The 11872-nt window shown below is 40.5% G+C and overlaps 1 pseudogene; it reads right to left on the bottom strand.

Annotated features, from left to right (window-relative positions):
- Nucleotides 1–3992: 3992 nt before the first annotated feature.
- LOC128845958 (olfactory receptor 10A7-like) lies at nt 3993–9478 on the bottom strand (annotated as a pseudogene).
- Nucleotides 9479–11872: the final 2394 nt, after the last annotated feature.

Raw genomic sequence — 11872 nt, 5'->3', positions numbered from 1 at the left:
TGAGATCCCGCTTGGTACCCATTGCCTTGTGTGAAGTACCGAAAAGCCTGCATCTCTTCTGATTCGTTATTTATCCTTCATGTGAGAAAGAGGAATTTCCCTTGGCATTTTGGCTGATGGGTGGTTGAAATTAAGCAAAAGCTAATCACATCTGTATTCTCTAGACTGTATTAAGAGCAATGGGAATGGAGTCAGCTCTTAACCTCAAAGGGGAAATTATGGAGTGGGAAGAATGGCTAACCTCCAAAGGCGTCTCAGGTAGATGAGATGACAGCTCAAGTAAAGGTGACACAATAATTCACCAAGTCATGAAGATAAGTTTAGTGGGTGTGATCCTGAATATTTTGTGCAACTAATTGTTAGGTGCAGTCTGGCTAACAATCACAGAATCTAGACAGAATAGAGTAGGGTCTCTACCTCAGAAATGGAGGTTGGATGGGGTTAGAGAGAATATAGTGTGTGTGTGTGTGTGTGTGTGTGTGTAAAGGAGGTCAAATCTATCAAATATTTCTTTTTGACATGTGTAATCCTTCTTAACTATTCTCATGTGAAAAAAGATATGTTAGCAGGATCATTAGTGGATCATTGTATGACCAGAAATAACATATTAGGCCTATATATGGACTACTGAACTGGGGTTTATGTTATATTGTATGGATGGACTTAAATGCATATAATGCGATCTGTTTAGGGCCAGATTATTTTCTTAGTTACATATGTGGAAATTTAGTGTAACACTCATGGCTTCAATTGATTTATTCTATACTTATACCAGTGTAACTGACAGCAGAATCTGCTATTTATGTTCTAACTTCAGTCTCAATGAATTTAAAGAGACAAAAAATGTTTCTATTGAAATAAAATGTCACTGGTTTTGGATAAACTACTATTTTTTTTTGTTTTAGTTTTTCTGGAAACTGACTTACTTGATGTCAGTCTATCTATCAAAGCATTAATAAATAATGGTAATTTTTTTCTAGTATATGCCGAATATAAACATAATTCAACTTCTGTTAGTTTCTTTATGGTGTAGCATCCCCCATGTATATCTGCTGCTATCTGGTGGCCACTGCTTGGAATAGCTTCATCTTTTTCACCTCTTAAATTGTACATCCATCTTGATCTCAGTACTGTATATTTGTATTATACACCCTCTTCTCATCCCTTTCTCCAATCTCAGACCTTCTAGTATGATTTATAAATTTGAATTTCCCAGCCCTCAACTGCCAAATTCTGATTCCGTCTTTCACTTTTTATTTTATTTTCCTCTCTGTAAAGTTGTCATAGCAAATACAACTGTGTATAAATACAAACTTTCAATAAGAGATTAGACATCCTATTAAAAATCTTATGTTTATTTCTGTCTTTCCAAGTTGCCCATCTCAGATCTCAGATGGAATTTCAGTGCCTAACTCCTTTAGGTCACTTTGGAAATTCCAGACAACATCTAGATTGTTGCCAAATCTTGCAATATTTTATTTTTTAAAGCCCTAGCTCCTGGATTCCTGTGATTACATGAGAATCTCAATGTTATGTTAAAAATAAAGTTCATTTGTAGCCCATCTGGTTTGAAGAAAAGCTTCAAAATGTAGCCTCTTGAAGGCTCAATATCCATAAGGCAAATGAAAAAGATCCTCCTCCTCCTCCTCTTCTTCTTCTATTAAACAAAGCAGTGGCAGAACCTATCCAAAGATACATACATTCACACAGAGAAGAAACACTCTCATGCATACACAAACATATATTGTCAACTGCAAACATTTAGAAATTATGTCAGACCCCCAAAATCTCAGGAGGTGGGCTTGAAAATCATGAGATTTAAAAAAAAAATCAGGATGCTTTTCATTTGCCTTCTTGTTTCTGAGATTTTAGGGTTCACTCAGATCGCATTTTTTCCATGATCACAACTGCAGCACTGTTACATACAAAATGAAATGCAGCTCTGGAAATGGACATCATGTGTCCACACCCAACTTACATCCCAACTAAGGTTTAAGGGTATGTCTACATTGCAATCAGAGGTCATGAGTCCAGCATGTGTACACATACATGCACTACCTTTGATCTAGCTAGTTTGGGCACCAATAGCAGTGAAGCCATGGCAGCATGGGCTGGCCATGCCTGTTCAGAACCCTGGCTATGTATTGGGGTGGCAAGCCCACACTGAAGTCCATGCAACCACAGCTTCACTGCAGTTGGTACTCATGCTTGCTAGATTAACAGAATAATAGAAATGTAAATCTGGAAAGGACCTTGAGAGGTCATCAAGTCCAATCTCCTGTGCTGAGGCAGGACCAATTAACCCTAGGCCAGCCCTGGCAGGTGTTTGTCCAACCCATTCTTAAAAACCTCCAGTGATGGGGATTTCACAACCTCCCTTGGGAGCCTGATCCAAAGCTAAACTACACGTATAGAGAAAAAGTTTTTTTCTAATATCTAACCTAATTTACCTTGCTGATGATTAAGCCCATTACTTTGTGTCCTATCTTCAGTGGACATGGAGAACAATTGATCCCCATACTCTTATTAACATCCCTAAACATATCTAAAGACTGTAATTGGGTCCCCCTCAGTCTTTTTTTCACAAGACTAAACATAACAGATTTTTTAACCTTTTTTCACTGGGCAGGTTTTCTCAACATTTTATCATTTGCATTGCTCTACTTTGGACTCTCTCAGTTTATCCAAATCTTTCCTAAAGTGTGGCACCCAGAACTGGACACAATACTTCAACTGAGGCCTCACCAGTGCTGAGTAGAGCCGACAATTACCTCCCATGTCTTACATACCACACTCCTGTTCATACATCAGAAAGATATTTGACTTTTCATCACATTGTTGACTCATATTCAATTTGTCAGTCACTATAACCTCCAGCTGCTTTTCACTAGTACTACCACTTAGTCAGTTATTACCCATTTTGTACTTGTGCATTTGATTTTCCTTCCTAAGTGTAGTATGTTACATCTTCCTTTATTCAATTTCCTTATGTTGATTTCAGATCAATTGTCTAATTTGCCAAGGTCTAATTTGAATTGTAATTCTGTCCTCCAAAGTGCTTGCAAACCCTTCCAGCTTGGTGTTATCAGCAAATGTTATAAGCATATTCTGCAGTCCATTATTCAAGTCATTAATGAAAATATTTAATAGTACCAGATCCAAGACTGACCCCTGCAAGATTCCACTGGATACACCCTGCCAGTTTTACAGTGAACCACTGATAACTACTCTTGCAGTAATGTCTTCCCAAGTTTGCTTATGAGCATGTCATGTGGGACTGTATCAAAAGTCTCACTAAAATCAACATATATTATGTTTACTGCTTCCTCCCATCCACTAGGCCAGTAACCCTATCAAAGAAGGAAATTAGGTTGGCTTGGCATGATCTGTTCTTGACAAATCTATGCTGGCTATTCGTTATAACCCTATTATCCCCTAGATGCTTGCAAATTATTTAATAATTTCTTGTTCCAGTGTCTGTCCAGATATCAAGGTTAGGTTGACTTAACTATAATTCTCCAGGTCGTCTTTGTTCCCCTTTTTTAAAGCTAGATACTATTTTTGCCCTTCTCCAGTACTCTGGGACCTCAATCATCCTCCATGAATTCTTCAAGAAAATTGCTAATAAGTACCCTAGGATGGATTTAATCAGGCCCTGCCAACTTGAGTACATTTAACTCATCTAAATATTGTTTAACCTGTTCTTTCCTTATTTGGGGTTATGTTCCTTCCCCCTTGTTGTTATTATTAATTCTGTTGAGTATGTAGTGACTATTAACCTTTTTAGTGAAGACTACAACAAAATAAAAATGGCTTAACCACGCCTTTTAAGGGTGTGCACACAATAGATGGAGAGCCCTAGTGAGTTAGACCCAATATTCAGATTACTGGAAGGTCTCAAAACATTTTCTTGCATTTGAATATCCCCAGACTTTGGATCTGGATTTTGCATCTTGGAACCATTGTTACTGAAAACAGAAGTGAGGAGATTTTCATTGAAATATCCAGATTTCTTCTTCTTCTTCTTCTTCTTCTTCTTCTTCTTCAATGTTCTGTGAACAATAACAATCCTCATTCCAATCACTTACAGGCTGAAAACCTGAGCACATAATTAAGAAGTTAGAACTGATCAGATTTGTTTTAACATCTTCATAAATATGTTAACTATTAAAATACCAGAGTTCAGATTGCTTTGATTCCTTGGGAATTCTGTTATGTCTTTTGTATGATTATTTAGGAATCAGTGCAGTGTTTGTGAATACATTCATGAATGACATGACTGTGTAGAAATCTGGAAAAGTTGAACTAAGAGTAACAAACAGAATATCATCTCCCTGAGTCTGCAGAGAGCCCTAACCAATCACCCTCAGAGGGGAAGCTTGCCTGAGTCAGACCAATGCAGCAACATCTCCCTGAGTTTGCAGAGGACCTGAAACAATCGCTTTCAGATGGAGAAGTTGTGTTGTTAACAAAACCTTATTTTCTGAAAATCCTTTTCTTGGAAATTTTTCAACCAGTTCTAATTTAGGCACCTTTGAACATCCATCCCCTTTTTTCCAATTTACTGTGAACAATTAGGAAGCCATGAGAGGTACCCAGGATATTTCTGATGCATTGTAGGCTTTATTTATTTGAATGTTCAATGGAGAGCACACACACACACACACACAAACATCCCAGGGCCAGTGATACAGATACTAACTGGCAAAAGAAGAGAACCTCATTACAAATAATAGGCCAGGTTGTGATCTCAGTGGGAAGACAAAGGACCAGCTCCCCAGATGGATTAAATCATTGGCTTCTTTGGAGACAATTGGCCAGATTCCCACCTGGTGTAAATCTGTGTCACTCCTTGGGAGTCAGAGAGAGAAAAGAAAATGTTTATAGCTCGAGTTTAAAACTGCAATCAGCCCAGCCTCCCATGTGCCTTGTTCTAATTGTCTCCACATTTATTCCAAACAAATTCAGTCTTACGCTTAAGGAGATGAACTTCCATTCTTGCCGCTTGCTATTCTGAAGTAAATTGATCTAACTGCATTGACCCAATGGGGCCAGATCCCCAGCTGGTGTCCATGGGTGTAACCATTGGAGTCCATGGGCCATATGCCCCGCTGGTGTGAATGGGTGTAACCATTGGAGTCCATGGGCCATATGCTCAACTGATGTAAATCAGAGTAGGCCTACTGATGTCAGTGCTGATTTACCCCAGTTGAGAATCCAGCCATAGTGCTGAGCAGGGTGATAAATATGAAGTGGAACAGATTGTGTGCATGACATTGACAGACCCCTAATGTGCATGCCCATGCCCATGAGGGTTCTGTTTAATGTCATGCAGGAGGGGGAAGTGAGGTTTGTTCTGGCTCAAGGATGCCCCAAACATTTGAGTCTCTTCCAGGATCCTCCCTTTGCTGCCAGCTACATTCATTTTTGCTGAGTTGAGATGCCTTCTGCTATGCTCTTCTGTGTAGTTTCATCGATTCCAAGGTCAGAAGGGACTACTGTGATCATCCAGTCTGACCTCTGGGATAACACCAGTCAGAGAACTGCCCCCAAAATAATTCCTAGAGCAGAGCTTTTAGAAGAATAAGGTGAAGGGTAGGAAAATATTTGGGCATATGCTTATGCTCCAATACATCTGTTAGTCTTAAAGGTGCCACAGGACCCTCTGTTGGTTATAGAGTGTTATGATTCCTGATGTCAGATTTGTGTCCATATATTCTTTTGCTTAGAGACTGTCCGATTTGGCCAATGTACATGGCAGAGGGGCATTGCTGGCACATGATGGTATGTATCACATTGGTAGATGTGCAGGTGAACGGGCCCCTGATGGCATGATATATGCCATCATGTGCCAGCAATGCCCCTCTGCTGATAATAGGACATCTTAATTAATTAACTTCTTAGAGCTGGTATGGCATCTTCTCTGTATATATATATATACTCTTATTATATGTTCCATTCTATGCATCCGATGAAATGGGCTGTAGCCCATGAAAGCTTATGCTCAAATAAATTTGTAGTCTCTAAGGTGCCACAAATACTCCTGTTCTTTTTACGGATACAGACTAACATGGCTGCTACTCTGAAAACATTTAAACTTTTTTTTCCCAAATGGTGTTTCTTTTCAAAATTTTGCTAGGCTAGTTTCTTAAAAGATTAAAAACAAAATTCCAAAAATGCAACTCAGCTAAACAATGTGAAAAAAAAAGTAAATGCAGAAATGAAAAAAATAATAATAATAATTGGAAATTGACCCAAAACAATTTTTTTTTTTTTGGATTTTTCAATTCAGCCACCCAACAAAGAAAATCAGTCATTTGCCCAGCTCTGCTTTGGATCCTAAGTCACATTTTGAAAACTAAACTCATAGGAGCCTAAATCCTTTTGACTAAATCCCAGAATGAGCCTCAGCTGTCAGAGCTCAGCTGACATACTGTGTGTGTGAGACCCATTTTTAGAGATCCCCTCAAACTCAGTTTCCTGTGCTGGCGAGGACACAGTGGGTACGTCTACACTGCAGTAAAAATCCCCATGGCAGAGAGTCTCAGAGCCTGGGCCAACTGACGTGGGCTTGTGGGGCTTGCACTGTGGGGATTAGAAATAGCAATGTCGACTTTCCCGCTGGGGCTCTGAAATCTCTCAGGTATGTGGTCTAGCCACTGGGCAATGAGATATTCTGATATGAGGGTCCCTCCCTCTCTTTCATTGAAGCTGTTCTACTGTGGATAAATAATTAAAGAGACATTGGGTCCGAGAGATAGTGCACAAGCATGAGAATGACACTATAGCCTGGTGGTAGAGCACTTAGCTAGGAAGGGAGTGGCCCACAGTCCTGTTCCCTTGACCTTTTGTTATTCAGCCCTAGTGGAACAGTTTCAGTAGCAGTGACAGAGAGTATTCCATGTCAGAATAGCTCACAGCCCAGTCGTTCCGACACTCACCTGAGAGGTAGCAGATCCCTGTTCAAATCCTTTCTCCCCTCAGGCAGAGGGGGACTTAAAGAGGGGGTCTCCCACATCCTAGGGGAGAGGTCCATCCACTGGGCTAAAAGTCACAAGGACATTTCTCTTCACCCCACCCTGGCTTCTTGCAAGAAACATATGTGACAGGACTACCAGGGTGCAACCTGGAACTCCAGCCTGGGCTGTCCCTCACAATGCTTTGCTAGTGACAAGCAACCAAGCTTAGTTTGCCACTTTGTCAAAGAGTAGTGGTCATCTGAGCCTTTGTCATCTGAGAAGATTCCCCAAAGCACTTTAGTCAAACTCACTGGTAAGATAAAACATTAAAACAAGTTTATTAACTGCAGAAAGATAGATATTAAATGATTATAAGTCTCTCAACAGGAGAGACTGAAACAGTCCCATATCAAAGTATCCCACAGGTGGCCAGTGAGGGTGCAGATCTGTAAGGCAAAATCCTGCTTTGCCTCAGGCTACACCACTGTAGTGCATCTGGTGATCACACACTATGCCAACAGGAGAACTCTCTCCTGTTGGCATAATTTACTCCACCTCCACGAGGGGCGGAAGCTATGGGGGTCTCCAACATCCCAGGTGAGCTACCAGTGGGCTACCAGTTATGATGAATGACAGTTAGTTGACTAAAAGTCCATTTGTAAATCTAGTCTACGGTTTCTTAGAGCATATTTGCAGCCCAGTCCTGGAAAAGGATTCTCTGAATTCAGACTATCAAGTAATACTAGGAAAAGAAAGTGTAGTCTAAACCTTACACTTACCCAATGAAGGGGAAGAACTGTGCCATATGAGTTATGCACCAAATGAAAACAACTTAAATTCTGGACTTTACATACTGAGTATTAGCAATGTGTCACCTGAAAATGAGTGTCAGCCCAGGGATTGTCCATAGAATATTCGTAATCATAAAATGTGAAAAAAACTGATCTGCTAAAGGATGCAGCTGGTGAAAGAATTGGAGTAAAAATTGTTTTCATAGAAAAAAAGAACTTTTTTTTTCCCAAACTAAATCTTATTAAAAATTATCCACATTTTAAGGGAAAGAAACATATATTCAGTAAACAAATCCACACAGATTGATTGATGGATCAATAGATAGATTAGATAGATACCAGTACAGAAGTGGCTGTTAAAATTTATCATTTACTAAAAATCATAACTTCATATATATACATACACAGGTGTTTAGTAAATTAAAAAAGCAGTAACCAACTTCATAATGATTTCTATATACATTTAAATAAATGGAATTTAAAAATATGAGAAAGTGGCTCTGATTTCAATCCCCTCCAAATAGAAACAACCTCAAAATAAGGAGACTTTTCATTAAACTGGGTCTTTGGGTTTTTTCCATTTCTGACCAAGATTCACCCACGGAGAATTCACAAACAAAGACATTATGTTTATTGATTAAATCGTTCTGTGGAACCACTTCCCTTTCCCCTGGCATGAGTTAATAGCCCATCAAGAGGGGCAACCCAGACTGCTACGCTTGGATCCAGATTCTCTCCATTTTGATTTATCTTACACAAATTAGCTTGGATGGCCCGAATTCTTCTGAAATTCATAAATTTACTGAGAGCTTTCCTCAGGGCCTCCTTGACCTCTTTGTTTCTCAGGCTGTAGATGAGGGGATTGACCAGGGGGGTCAGGACAGTGTACAGGAGAGAGAACACTTTGTTAAGGTCTCTCAGTATATCAGTTTTTGGTAACACGTACACAATAGTGATGGTCCAATAGAAAATGGTCACCACAATGAGGTGAGAGGAGCAGGTGGAGAACGCCTTCTGCCTCCCGGTGGTGGAAGGGATTTGCAGGATGGCAAAGATTAGGCAGACATAGGATTTCACAGTGAGTAGAAATGGGGGCAGGGTGAATATAAAGGACAGGGTGGAAGCCGAAAGTTCCACAAGGCGGGTGTCACTGCAGGATATGTTCAGCAATGGGTTGAAATCACAAAAAAAATGGTTAATTTAATTGGGGCCACAGAAAGCTAATTGTAAAATCATTCCAGTTACTATGGAACTAGCCAGTAACCCACTCACCCAAAACCCGGCTGCTAGCTGGAGGCATAACCTGCCATGCATAATTATTGTATAATGCAGGGGGTTACATATTGCTAAATAGCGATCATAAGACATCGTTGCTAGGAGATAACATTCTGTAGCTGCTAAGCAGCCAAAGATATAATATTGTATGACACATGCATAGAAAGAAATGGTTTTGTCCCAGGTCAGGAGACTGGCCAACACCCTGGGCAGGATGGTGGAGGTGTAGCAGGTTTCCAAGCAGGACAAGTTCCCCAGGAAGAAGTACATGGGGGTGTGAAGATGCTGGTCAGCCACAACTAGTGCAACAATGAGGATGTTCCCGGCCATGGTCACAATGTAGATCACCAGAAACAGCAGGAAGAGAAAGGTCTGCAGCTCCGGGGTATTCCTGAATCCCAGGAGGATGAATTCTGTGACGGATGTTTGATTTCCCCATTCTCCATCTGCCATGGGTTTTGTCTAGGGGAAAACCAAACGAACTCTGAAGGATCATTTGGAAAGTGTGGAGTTAAATGTTCATATTTTGACATCACTCTATTCCACATATGTGTCCTTCTGGGTACTTTTAAAGGGCTGTCTGGAAAAGATCAAATCTTCAAACTGAAATTGATAATTTTTGGAGAGTGTGTTAAGCTCCATTTCAGATAATATCACAAACACAGAACAATGCACGATAGGCTAAATCTGACAGGAATAGCAAAATTCTTGGCATGAGGGGAAAAAAACAACACAGTATAAAGCTTCCATCACCGCCACCTTTTCATTCATGCTTTGGGACACTTGCTCCCATAGTTTCCCCTTATTCATTCCAGGGTTGCCCTGTCATAGGCAGGCACATTTCAGTGAAGGCTACCAAATAGGATCTGGATTGAAATCTTATTCCTAATGATCTAAGCTTGGCTTCACCCTTCCCCTACCATTGGTGCTGATATGTACACCCTAAGTAATTCTTTGTGGGCTGGATCTACAGACTGACAGACCGACGTACATACACACCACTGCAAATGAGACATGTTAAAAACAGTGCTATGCCACTGGTATTCAAGGCCCAATTCACAACTGGCTTGTAGATAGGGCTGGTTGAAATGTTTTAATCAAAACTGGTTTTAGGTGGAAAATTGGATTTTGGTTGAAACACTTTTTTTTTTTGGCAAAAACTGTCTGTGGAAATCTTTTGTTATTTTTCTCAAAATATTACAACCATAAAACAAAGGATTTTGGCCAAAAAATTGGAGCTGTACTTTGCTCCTCAGACCTTTCTCATCCTCAATGGGGCAAGGCCTCCATGATACCCATCTCCCCCTCACCAAAAAGGGAGACTGTGGTGCATTGTGGGTGATGGAGTCCAGCTGGGGATCCCAGCCCATAGAGGAGAATGGAGACTTGAGGAACAAACAGCAAATCACATTTTTGCCCTACATCTTTTGGTTTTCAGCAAATTTGTTCATGAAATTCCTCATGAACAAAACATAATGTTGGGAGGAGCACTACTTCTGCCTTGTGCAGTCACTTGCTCCTCTGCAAAGCAAGTGCCAAGGAGTGTGAGACACTTTCACACCCATTTTGTTCTGGGACACATATACAGACTCAAGGCAGGGCTCAACATTCAGGCCCATAGTATTCTACATATTATTCTTTTTCTGGAACAAACCAGGGACAATCTTCAGGAACAGTCCAGGCACTGCCTTGCTCCTTGAAAATATATCGTAGATCAGGGTTTACAACCCTTTTTCATTTGCAGACCCCCCAAAAAATTTCAAATGGATGTGCAGACCCCATTGGAAATCTTAGACATAGACTGCAGATCTCCAAGGGATAGACCACTTATCTAGACATACTATAAGAGGATGCACAACTGGATGGAAAGATATACTCAGAGAGTAGTTATCAATGGCTCACAATCGATCTGGAAGGGTATATCCTGCAGAGATCTCTCTTGGGTCCAGTTCTATTGACTATCTTCATAAATGATGTGGATAATGCAATAGAAGCTACACTTATAATGTTTACAGAGGATACCAAGCTGGGAGGGGTTGGAAGCACTTTGTAGGACAGGATTAGAATTCAAAATGATTTTGACAAATTGGAGAAATGGTCTGAATTAAATAGAATGAAATCCAAAATGTACAAACACACCATGCATAACTTAGGAAGGAATAATCAATTCCACAAATACAAAAGAGAAATGACTGCCAGGGGAGGAGTACTGCAGAAAAGGATCTAGGGGTCACAGTGGATCACAAACTAAATATGAGTCAATAATGCAATACTGTTGCAAAAAAAAAAAAAAAAAAAAAAGCAAACTTCATTCTGGGATGTATTAGCAGGAGTGTTGTAAGCAGGACACAAGAAGTAATTCTTCCACTCTACTCAGCACTGTTATGGTCTCAGATGGAGCACCGTGTTCAGTTCTGGTCACCACACTTCAGAAAAGATGTGGACAAACTGGAGAAAATTCAGAGGAAAGCAACAAAAATGACTAAAGGTCTAGAAAACACGTCTTACAAGAAAAGATTGGTTAGACGAAGACCTGTCAGGGACAGTCTAGATAATACTTAGCCCTGCCTCTGTGCAGGGCGCTGGACTAGAAGACCTGTCGAGATCCCTTCCTGTCCTAATTTTCTATGATTCTATGACTGTGGGGAAACATCCCTCTGAATGGTGAGACAAAATACCAGAATCCCCAGTCCCTCCTTAGTGCCACCCCAGTCGCACAGGGGCTAGTGAAGGTTCTTATGGCAACTGCTTCTTCAGTATCAGCAGCACATGGCCACCTCCCACATCCCACTCCAACCACTCCAGAGACCCACGCTACATGGTCACCTATCACTCTGCTCTCCAGGA

This window comes from Malaclemys terrapin, chromosome 12 (assembly GCF_027887155.1).
Source record: "Malaclemys terrapin pileata isolate rMalTer1 chromosome 12, rMalTer1.hap1, whole genome shotgun sequence".
Lineage (NCBI taxonomy): Eukaryota > Metazoa > Chordata > Testudines > Emydidae > Malaclemys > Malaclemys terrapin.
This window is presented reverse-complemented; position numbering and strand designations above follow the sequence as displayed.